Source organism: Kogia breviceps, chromosome 9, assembly GCF_026419965.1.
Source record: "Kogia breviceps isolate mKogBre1 chromosome 9, mKogBre1 haplotype 1, whole genome shotgun sequence".
Taxonomy (NCBI): domain Eukaryota; kingdom Metazoa; phylum Chordata; class Mammalia; order Artiodactyla; family Physeteridae; genus Kogia; species Kogia breviceps.
Window position 1 is genome coordinate 45,843,871 of NC_081318.1, and position 10,536 is coordinate 45,854,406.

Sequence of the window (10,536 nt, forward strand, 5' to 3'; positions counted from 1 at the left end):
CGGGGGTCCCCCAGCCAGTCAGCCACCACACCCCTTGCTGAGAATTAACCCTCATCATGTCCCCTCCTTCACCCCTCCTCTCTCCTGTATCGTCCCCTCCCTGGCTCAGGCCCATGTCTCCTTTTCCTAGAGCTGCTGCACCACCCCACTGCCTCTTCTCTCCCCTTCCAGTCCCACCTGCAATCTTCCCTAAGCCTTCTCCTTCCCTGAAGTGTAGGAAAGAGATGCAGGGGCACATGTGTCCCCTGGTGAGAGCTGTTGAAGGCACAGCAAAGACACTAGTCGAGTAATTGTCCATCCCTTTTGTTTTTTCAATTTCACACTGAGTTGCTTTCTTTGGATTTATTAAATCTGAAATGCAGGAACACACCCCAGCTTTGCCAAGTGTTTATTTGGGTGCAAATTCCAGCATGGCCTGGGGAGCGACCTCAGAGGCCTGTCCCGTTGTTTCCGGCTGCCGTCTACCTTCCCTAGGCCGCCACAGCTGCCCCGACAAAGCAACCCCAAATCCTTGGCTGGAAACTAAGGCAAGTCCTTCCCATCAGCTCCCTGAAGGTGGGTGTCACATTTCTCATTCCAAACAGAGCCCCAGGAGACACGCACTCCAGCCCTGCCTCGTGACAACACCAAGTCCCTGTCCTGCTTGCGCAGACGTCCACAGGAAATACTCCATAGCCAGCGGCATCTCTGCTGGCTGCGGTCCTCCTTTCTCACTAACGGTAAATTCTTCCTCTTTCCTAAGTTCTCTGGGAGGAGCTAAGTGTGCTGGCATCACCTCAAAGGAAGACAGAAAGCAGCTGGCAATCACCAGAGAAGGCCAGTCATCTTCCTCCAAACCCGAAATCTAACAGCCCTGAGTGTGAACTGGGTCCTGGTTTCTTGTGCCAACTGCAGAGGGTAAAGCTGAGGCTCCAGGAAGTAAAATGGCCCTTAGGGAATCAGGTATAGAATGAGACTGTTCTGAGACTCCCTGCTCCCGAGGCCAGTGAGTGAAAAGGACTCATGCTTACTGCCCGTCAGCCCACAGCCTGCCCAGTCCTGGGCAGAACTGGTGGTGAAAGGTGCAGGGCCTGAGACTTTACTCTGTGTACAAGCTCACAGGTTAGCCTGCCACTGTGTTCAGCACTGCTGAACAAGTTAAGAAAAAAAAACCACCCTCATGGAGCTTACATTCTAATGGAGAGAGATAGATGATAAACAAGGTAGATAAATCAGTCATACAGTATTTTTGTAGGAGGTGCCATAGGAAGGAGATAAAGCAAGAAAGTGGCATAAGACATGCTATGGGCTGCAGCTAGGGTTAAAGGGTGTTATTTGGTCAGGGGCCCTCACTGAGGTGAAGGAGTGATCCATGCAGGTATCTGAGGGAAGATGGTCCAGGCCGAGGGAACCACAGGTGCAAAGGTCCTGGGGCAGGGACAGCAAGAAGGCAGCATGGCTGGAACCAAGTGAGTGTAGGAAAGAAGAAAGGAGATGTGTCCAGAAAAGCAGACATATAGGTCTTTGAAGCCCTTTGTAGGCCATTTTAAGGCCTTTGGCGTTTTACTTTGAGGAGAATGGGGAGCTACTAGAGAGTTTGGCAAATAACAGGTTTTATTTTAAATTAGTGTTTGTTGGGGTAGGAATAGGCACCATACTCTTCTCTGAATCCAGCCCTGGTGTGAACCTAGGTCCGACTAACTCCAAACTCAGTGCTCACTAGGTCCCCTGCCTCTGAGAAGGGAGAGGCTAGGAGTGGAAGTGACCTGTTGGCTTTGAGAGCCGAGCCCTGGGTCAAGGGCTTGGGCCAGGGTGGAGGGAGGGAAGCCAAGGGCAGCCTTGCTGCCCTCTGAGCAGCTCTGGGAAGGAGTGTGGCTCCCGTGACAATTCGCGCCCTCAGCAACACAGGGAGTGTGGTGTTGCCCTCAGGCGCCAGCTGTGAATTGCTTGGGGAAAGGAAAAGCCTGGGCTGCACAGATGTGCAGACCCAAGTGTTGTTGGACAGACTTTGGAGTCAGGGCCAGGCTCTCCTCGGGGTGGGTCCCCTCCCCATGCTCCCAGCAGGCTTTCTGAGTCACTCCGCCCTGGGGTCACAGAAATCAGAAGCTGCTTCAAAGTAAACCTGCAGAATCCCACAGGCCTTCAGGGAGGGGGCCTCAGGGGAGCTTGGTGGCAGGGGAGCCTATGTATAGGAGGGAGGAGGAGGTGTCCCCGGAGGGGCGGGTGGGAGGGTCAGGGCGCATTCTCATCACCGCCTGCCTGTAATCAGGACCTATGGGCCCACCATCCAGACCCAGATTTGAACCCAGTTATGATGTGTGTGAGCTGCATGCCTGAGCAAGCAGATGACACTTGCTGAGCCTCGGTTTCCTGGTCTGTGGAAGGGAGAGAATAAGGCCACTTACTTCATGAGGCTTAAGAGATGATGCAAGTAAAGCACTCGGCACAGAGCCTGGCACCTGGTGAGCACACATCACACAGTGGTCCCTTTGATCATTGCTCAGTCGTTAAGCTGACTTCTCTCCTGTGGCCCCCGGAGCTGGGCTTGGCTCTGCAATGTAGGGAGCAAGGGGACTCCTGGGCTCGGCCTCACGGAGGTCCTGGGCTGGCTGCTGTGGATGCAGGAACCTAAATGGGACACAAGGAGTGAGAAGGCAACCTATGGGACTGTTCCTCAAATTTGGGATTTTTACCTCATTTTCATTGTGACAGCATAAACATGCATAGATACGTAAAATGGAAATAAAAGTTTCATGAAACAGTACTGACCCTCACCAGGCGTGATGCGCTCTATTTTTATTCTTCCATTTCATTAAAAATATTGAATGCTGATCACAACCCAAACAGAAAAAAGATTAACGAGCTCATGTGAAGTGAAGTCTTGGGTCTGGCACGCAGTGGGGCTCACGGAAGGCTCCCTCCAGCCCTTTGGCGAAGAGCTCAGGGTTGTGAGGGCTGGTGCGCGAGCATGTCCATTGGCATGTGACTGTCCTCTTCCAGTTCCCGCAGAGACACAGGAGGCCAGGTGAGCAGACCCAGGAGGCAGACACTCCCAAGAGGCTGCTTCAGCTTCTCAGGAAGGGCCCTTCTGCCCAGGCAAGCCACCTGCAGGGAACCGTGAGGGTCATATTCAGGCAGAGATGGCCACTCACCAGACAGTCTGCACAGTGTGTATCTGGCCTGGGAAAGACCAAGGGACTGAGGACTCGAGAGAGGCAATATGCATAGTGGTTAGCCCAGAACCTTTGCTGCCACACTGCCTGGGTCCAAATTCGGCCTCCATGATCACCCAGCTCTATGGCCATGGGCAAACCACTTAACCTCTCTGTGCCTCAGTTTCCTCATCTGTAAAATGGGGATGCTGCAAATTCCTCAAAGGGTTCTCAGCAAGTATGTGAGTGTGTGTGTGTGTGTGTGTGTGTGTGACCTAGAATAGTCCCTGACACTATTAATATTTTATTGCTCAGTCAGATGAAAGTAGTTACTGGCTGGAGGCCAGTTCAGTTGTGTGCCAACATATGCCATATGGGGTCTCTGGGTTGAGTTTTCTCTATCCATGGCCCCCAGGCCAGTGAGCCAGTCTCTCCTTGAGACAGTGGAGGGGTTCGGGGTGCTACTCACCGAAAGAGCCCAGCCCAGACAGTGTGGATGACTGTCCGCCCAGTCCAGCCGCTGGCCTCTGCAGAGGGAGTTCCCTGCCCCACCCAATGGCCCTCCACAGACACCACCCATCACCCACTGTTCACTAATGATCTGCTTGCTGGCAGCAGCAAGGGGTGGGGAGGGTAGTTCTCAGGGTCACATTTAGGTCCTTCTGGGGCCAGGGGTCTGTACAGGGCCACAGAAAAGGAAAAAGAAAAGGAAAAGGCCCTCAGCTGGGAATCCAGACACTGGGCCTTGGTGTAGCTTTATAGTCTCTCCCCTCAGGCCCACTCATATGAGGTTCGGGGGTGCTGTGCCTGGGGAAGGGGCGACCCTGCACCTGGAACAGGGTCCCTTAGACTTGATGTCAGTGTGCATGATTCACCTATTTTTTCCCTGGAGGGATATGTGGGTTCCCACAGGGCCACCTTCACCCTAAAGTATTAACGGGTGTGCCATGGACCATGTGACAGGCGGAAGGGAGACAGTATTATGGATGGGGGTCTTCTTTCCAGTGCTTCTTACACCAAATACCAAATACTAAAAGCCAGAGAATCCTGCCTCTTGTGAGACCCGTTCCCACTTAGCTCACAGGGCTCCCCTCTCCCTGCCCCATAGGCCTTGCCCTGTAGGCAGACACCCCTGCGTTCAAACTCTAGCTCTGCTAGTTACAGAACTTCATGACCTTACAGACCTTCATGACCTGAAATTCCTTACTCGACCTCTGAGACCAGGTCTGGCATCGGTACCCCTGGGACCATTCCTACCTCGCAGGGCCGCTGTGAGGATCAAATAAACTGAAACATAGAATTAACTAGCACAGCGCTTATCAGTTCATGGGTGCATGGCAAATATAAGAGGCTTCCTTCCTCTCTCTGTGGCCTCTCTGTGCAGACCCCATCCTTATCCTCCCCAGACATTGCAGCTCCCAACACAGCCTCCCAAGGCCTCTTCCAGGCACTTGGCTTTGTAAGCAGGTTTTGTGGCAGCAGCAGCCTTAATTTTAGTTCTGGGCTCGGTAATTTCCCGTGATTACAGGCCCTGTCAGTGCACAAGCTTTGCAGCTGCTAGGAAGCCAGCAGGCCTCGTCAGGGCAGGCTGGAGCCCATGCTCACACACGTGCCTACACGCGAGGGGGCACGGCACACACATGCTCACAAGCACACCGTCCTTCTGGGAGCGGGACGCGGGGTCCTCAGCCAGGCTGTGCACATACTGCATGTGCCCGCATCAATTCCTCCTGCGGGAGGGGGTTTTAACAACACACATGCACACACAGCTTTCCCTGGGACGAATAAGTAGGGAGAGGAGGCCAGGAATAGGGAAGTTTTAGGACAAGGACTCTCACCCACCGCCTCTTTCCAGAATCTTCCTTCTCTCCCTTGCCTCTGGTGCCCCGAAACAAGATGTCCCATCTTTTCGGCTCCGAGACCTGATAAGGACTCTGTGTTGTAAGTGTGTGTGTGTGTGTGTGTGTGTGTGTGTGTGTGTGTGTGTGTGAGAGAGAGAGAGAGAGAGAGAGAGAGAGAGAGAGAATGGAAGAGAGAGAGAGGCAGGGTAATCAGTCAATAAATATTTATAAGGCATCTACTGTGAATCTTGACCTTGACCCTGTTTGGTGCTGGGAATACAGCAGTGAATAAGCAAAGGGAAGCCCAACAATAAACACGAAACACTTGGAAATAACAAACAGTTCATCCTCACTATTTGCAGATTCCATATTTGTGAATTTGCCTGCTTTGCTGAAATGTATTTACACCCCAAAGTCGATACTCACAGTGCTGTTATGGTCATTCTTGGATGTACACAGGGTAAGGAAAACTTCAATGGCCCAAAGCACAAGTCTCCAGCTGGGTTCTACCATGGCTTCCTCTGCCTTCTTCGTTCAGCTCAGACTTCAAACGTGTCCTTTTCGAGGTTTACTTAGGGCCACGTTTTTCACATTTTTGTGACTTTTGTGGGTGATTTCACTGTTTTAAATGGCCCCAAGCATAGTGCAGAAGTGTTGTCTAGAGTTTCTCAGTGCAAGGAAGCTGTGATCTGCCCTACAGAGCAAATACATGTGTAACTTAGCTTTTCTCGGTCATGAATGATAGCTCTGTTGGCCGCAAGTTCAATGTTAATGAATTAACAATATATATTAAATCATGTGTCTATAAACAGAACCCACAGAAAACAAGGTTATGTATCGATCTGTTGACAAAATCTTGTGACTAGAGGCTCACAGGAGCCTAACACTGTATCTCTCCTAGGAGCGATGGTTCCGTATTTGCTAACTCAGCGTTCACAGCAACTTAATAGAATGTAACTGTCATGAATAATGAGGATCAGCTGTAACTACTGCCAAATGGCACCAAGCAAATAAAACATGGAAATGCAATATGACCTTGAGCAATGTCACTAGGTGGTCACGGCAAGCCTCTCTGAGCAGGTGACACTGGCACTGAATTAGGAGTCAGGGGAGACAGCAGCCAGGGGAGGTGCTGGGGGCAGCGTGTCCCAAGCAGCAGTCGTTCTGAAATGAGCACAGGCCTGGGGGGTTCTGGGGACAACGAGACGGCTGGTGTGGCCAGGGCAGAGCCCAGGGGAGGAGGATGAAGGAAGATGAGGCTGGGGAGGTGGGCAGTCCAGGTCACGGAAAGGAACTTGGGTTCTTCTTTCCTAGTCGATGGGAAAGTGGGGAGGGCTGGGATGGGCTTTATTCTTTCCTCATGGGCCACGTCCTGTAAGGGCCGAGAGGCCATCAGTGAGGGGTCACCCTGTGGCAGGAGCTGTGGGGTTGTAACAAGGGAATCGGTGAAAGAGGACGGATGTGGGACACAAGAGGGAGGCCGAGGCTTCAGAACCTCCTGATGGAATCCGTGTGGGAACGGCTGGGCTGATGGGGTTTACACTCAGAACTGGGAGGGCAACCGGAGGAGCTGTGGAGGAGGAGCTGGGCGGGGGGCTGGATGGGGCCGTGTGTGGGAGCCTCAGGTGACCTGTAGAAGGTCTTCCCTCCAGTCTGTGTCAGGGCATGAGCAAGGCTCCCTCTAAGGGGATTTCCTGATAACCTTCCCCTACCCCACCCTCTGGAAGACTTCCTGTGCTGCAGCAACCCAGAGCTAAACCCGGAGAAACCTCTACACACACACACACACACACACACACACACACACACACGGATATTCTCTTTTTGAAAGACCTAAACTGATCAAGCAGGTCGTGTGCTCTGGGCCTCCCCACCTTCATGTCAGCTACCCCTCCTCCCAGGATCTTGCTCATCTTCATGGGCTCAACACACCGCTGCCTTCCAGGAGGACTCCTATAACCGCTCTGACCCCCACTAACCTCTGACACTTGAATCCCCTCCATCCTGCTGGCCTCAGTCCTACATGCCTCTGTGCTCGGTATGCATACCCGCCCCCAAAAGCAGGCCTTAGGTCTCCACTGTGAGATCCCCAGGGTACAGGCCTAGCAGGAGGGTGTGCAGGAGATGAGAACTCCAAGGCTGAGGCCAAGGTCAAGGTCAAGATTCCTGCAGATTGAGGACTGAGGACTTGGGCTGTGGGCAGGGTCAGGCCTGCCTGTGCTGAGCTGGCTAGTGTAGGAGGTATTTACTCCCCTGGCCACCCCCGTACCCCACGGAGCTCTGGCTGCTGGGCTGAGAGGCTGAGAAGAACGTCCAGCCTTCCCCCCAAAGCTGATCCCGGGCTGTTTGCCTCCCGCCTGACTCCACAGGCTGCTGGATGCCCGGGAGGGGCCCTGCCTGGCAAAAATCTGTCCAGTGAGAACCTAGAGCTGCTCTGTGCCAGCACCATGCCAGCTGAGCCCCGGGCCATGCTGGTGCCATGGCGATGCCACCACTGCCAGCCTGTCCCAGCCCCGTAACCATGGGAATGTGTGCAGAGCTGTGGCTGCTTATGCAACATCTCCGAGACTGGGAAATGGTCTGCCCATCAACCCAATCCTGCCTGCCGTCCTGACCTGCTCCCTGGGACGCCCGCAGACAGGCTCCGTGAACTTGGGTTATGTTGCCCCACCTGTCATCCCCCAGACTCCACACACACACACACACACACACACACACACAGCACCCTGTCTGTGGAAGGGACTCTTGGGGTAGAATGGTCTGGAGGGAAGACGGGGGGAAAGAGAAAGACGTGGGCAAGGGGAAGGGACAGAGGGAAACACAGAGGATTCTGACAGGTTGGGGAGCTAGCCATCTGGATACAAGCTACAGGCTCCAGCCACCTGCAGCCAACCTCAACCCCAGATGTCCGGTATCATAGAGACGGGCCAGCCGCCCCATGGGCTGTTCGGTCACTTCCCACAGCTGGAAGCTGGGGCCCCATACAGAGGAATAAAGAGACAGAGACAGAAACAGAAGGACAGAGACAGAGAGAGGGAGAGACAGGGAGGGAGAGAGATATACAGAGAGAATACAGAGAGAAATACATAGAAATAGAGAGAGAGATAGAAATACAGAGACAGAGGGGGAGAGCCCCAGAAGAGAAATATCCACACAAAGAGATTCACACAGATGAGAGAGACAGAACAGACTGCCCCCCTCCAACCAAATAAAAGTCCCAAACATCTGCAGTTTACGGTTTCTTGCTGCTCTCCAAAGCCTGGTCCTACCTTGAAAGGCAGCCCTGTTCTGAATGGTTCCAGGGCCCAGACACTGGCAGCCCCAAAGTTTGGAGGTTGAGGCCATCACAGGATGGCTGGGCAGGACCAGTACACACCAGGGTTCCAGAGTCGGGGCATGTGCCTGGATCTTATCCTGCCTCCTGCACTGCCTCCCGCCCTGCCCCCCGCCCAGGTCCTCTCCACCCGTGGCTTTGTCCTGTGTCTCCCTCTGGCTTGCCCTGTCCTCCTTACTCAGTGTCACTCCCCTCGCACCTGAGCCCCTCCCTGCAATCGCCAGCCTTCCCTCGTCACTGGAGACTGGCTCTAAGTCTTCCTTCACCTCAACTGCAGCCTTCATCCCGGGTGACTGCGATGCCCAGGCCCACTGGCCAAGCAGCCCCTCCGGGCCCTCCTCCTGGTCTCCCGGCAGCCCCTCCCTCGCCCAGCGTGGAGCCCTTGCCCTGGCTACAAACCGCGCCAGAGCAGCTCTCATCCCCTCTGACCTTGCCCGCCTGTCCTTCCGGGTCTTTCCTCAATGCCCCCGACCTACACAGCTGACGCTGCCTTAACCTGCTGCATTCCATCCACCGCCCCCTCTGGCTTAGATCCCTGGGTCATCAGTGCAAACCCTCATTTGCAAATGGAAGTCTCAAGTCCCACTGGGCAAAACCCCCGCCCTGAAGAGGCTCCCCTTGGCCTTCTCTGGGCAGACACTCCCCCGAGGGAAATTGTCATAACTCTGAATTCACCTGCCCAGCTCGCCACATTCCTCCCAGCAGGCTCTGCCACTGCTACTTCCCAGCCCCTTCCTCTTCCTCAAGGCCCCAGCGCTCTCCACTCCCACCACAGCTCCCCTCGCCCCGCAGACAACCTCGCCTCCAGCCAGCCTCCTACGCTGCCCACCCGGGCCCTCCGGTCGCCTGCATCTACCACCTCCCTGGGGGCAGGGGCCCCCTTCCCCAGACACCATGCCCCCACCTGGGTCCTGGGGCCACCTTCTCAATGACCTCGCCCCACCACTTGCCCTCCCCCCATCCTTCAGTGACTCCTACATCCAGCCCATTAGCATTTATCCAGACAGTCTTCTTACAAAGAAACAAACCCCCATCGACCCACATTCCCCTCCCGATACCTTCTCACCTCCCCTCCCCCTCCCAGACCAGCCTGGGTAAAGGGCGTGTCCACACGGCCTGCTTCTGCGTCCTCACGGGCCCCCTCACTGTGTAGCCCCCAACAGGCTGCCTTCCGAGTCCATCTTCTGCCCCAGATGCTCCTGCTCCTGCCGTGAGCTGTGCTCCTGCCGTGAGCTTGTGCCGTCAAGTCCACAGCCTGCTTTGCAAGCCTGGTCTCAGGTCCTAGGGCTGCGCAGCAGTGCTCACACCATCCCCATCCCAGTCCATCTGGATTTCCTCCCACTCTCAGGCTGCTCCCTGCAGCCTCCTCCCGAGGCGCCTGCTCCTGCGCGGGCCTGTGGATATTCAGTCCCTCCAGGCCCCTTCCAGGCTCACACCTCACGCTCACGGCCCAGGGGTCAAACACCACCACAGATATTCCCACAACTCACGAATCTCACTTCCCAGCCAGGCCTGTCTCCTCAGCTCCAGCCTGCCTCTTGGCGTCCAACTGTCCCCCGTGCACCCCACACTGACCATGCTCCCACTCCTAAAATGTGCTCTTCCCCCTAAAACGTGCTCCTCTCCACCTCGGCCTGTTCCAGGAATCTTCCTACAAAGCTCCCTTCTCTTCACCTCACACATTAACTCATCACCCAATTAGACATCTTCAATCTGGCCTAGTCTTTTCTACCACCATCCCCTGTGCCAAGCCCCCCTTTTCAGCCTCCCTGCTTCCAGCGGAGGTCTCCACCCAAAATCCAGTCTTCCCGTCCATACCAGTCAGAGGGATTACTGCAAAAACATGTCTCATTATATCACACACTTCCAACAGATCTTGGGATGAAACCTCCTTAACGTGGCTTTTCCTGTCCCTGTGTGATCTGGGTGCTGCCCACCCCACCTCATCTCAGGCCACCCTCCCCTTTTCTCACTTCAATCCAGCCACAGTAACTACTTTCAGGTCCTGCCGAATGACAAGCTCCTTTTCACCTCAGGGCCTTTGCACGTGCTATTTCCACTACCTGGGATTTTACCCACTTCCTTACCGAGCCAACTCATATTCACGGTCTAATCTCAGCTTACATGTCACTTTCTCTAGAAAGCCTTTTTTTTTTAACACCCCCAGACTAGATATGGTCCTCTAGATGTTTCTTCTTTTGCTACTCTCTTTCTCCTCTGTACACCTATA

The 10,536-nt window shown here is 54.5% G+C and overlaps 1 long non-coding RNA gene across 10 annotated transcripts; it reads right to left on the reverse strand.

Annotated features, from left to right (window-relative positions):
- Positions 1–371: 371 nt before the first annotated feature.
- On the reverse strand, positions 372–9,753 carry LOC136794843 (uncharacterized). Of its 10 annotated transcripts, XR_010842177.1 has the most exons (5): positions 9,365–9,648; positions 5,399–5,666; positions 2,749–3,084; positions 2,385–2,607; positions 372–775 (listed from the first exon to the last, which is right to left on the reverse strand). It is a non-coding gene; the product is annotated as an uncharacterized lncRNA (long non-coding RNA). The 10 variants fall into 10 exon arrangements; XR_010842174.1 differs by lacking the exon at positions 5,399–5,666 and having other exon boundaries at positions 9,373–9,753; XR_010842176.1 differs by lacking the exon at positions 5,399–5,666 and adding an exon at positions 4,974–5,065 and having other exon boundaries at positions 372–2,607; positions 9,373–9,648.
- Positions 9,754–10,536: the final 783 nt, after the last annotated feature.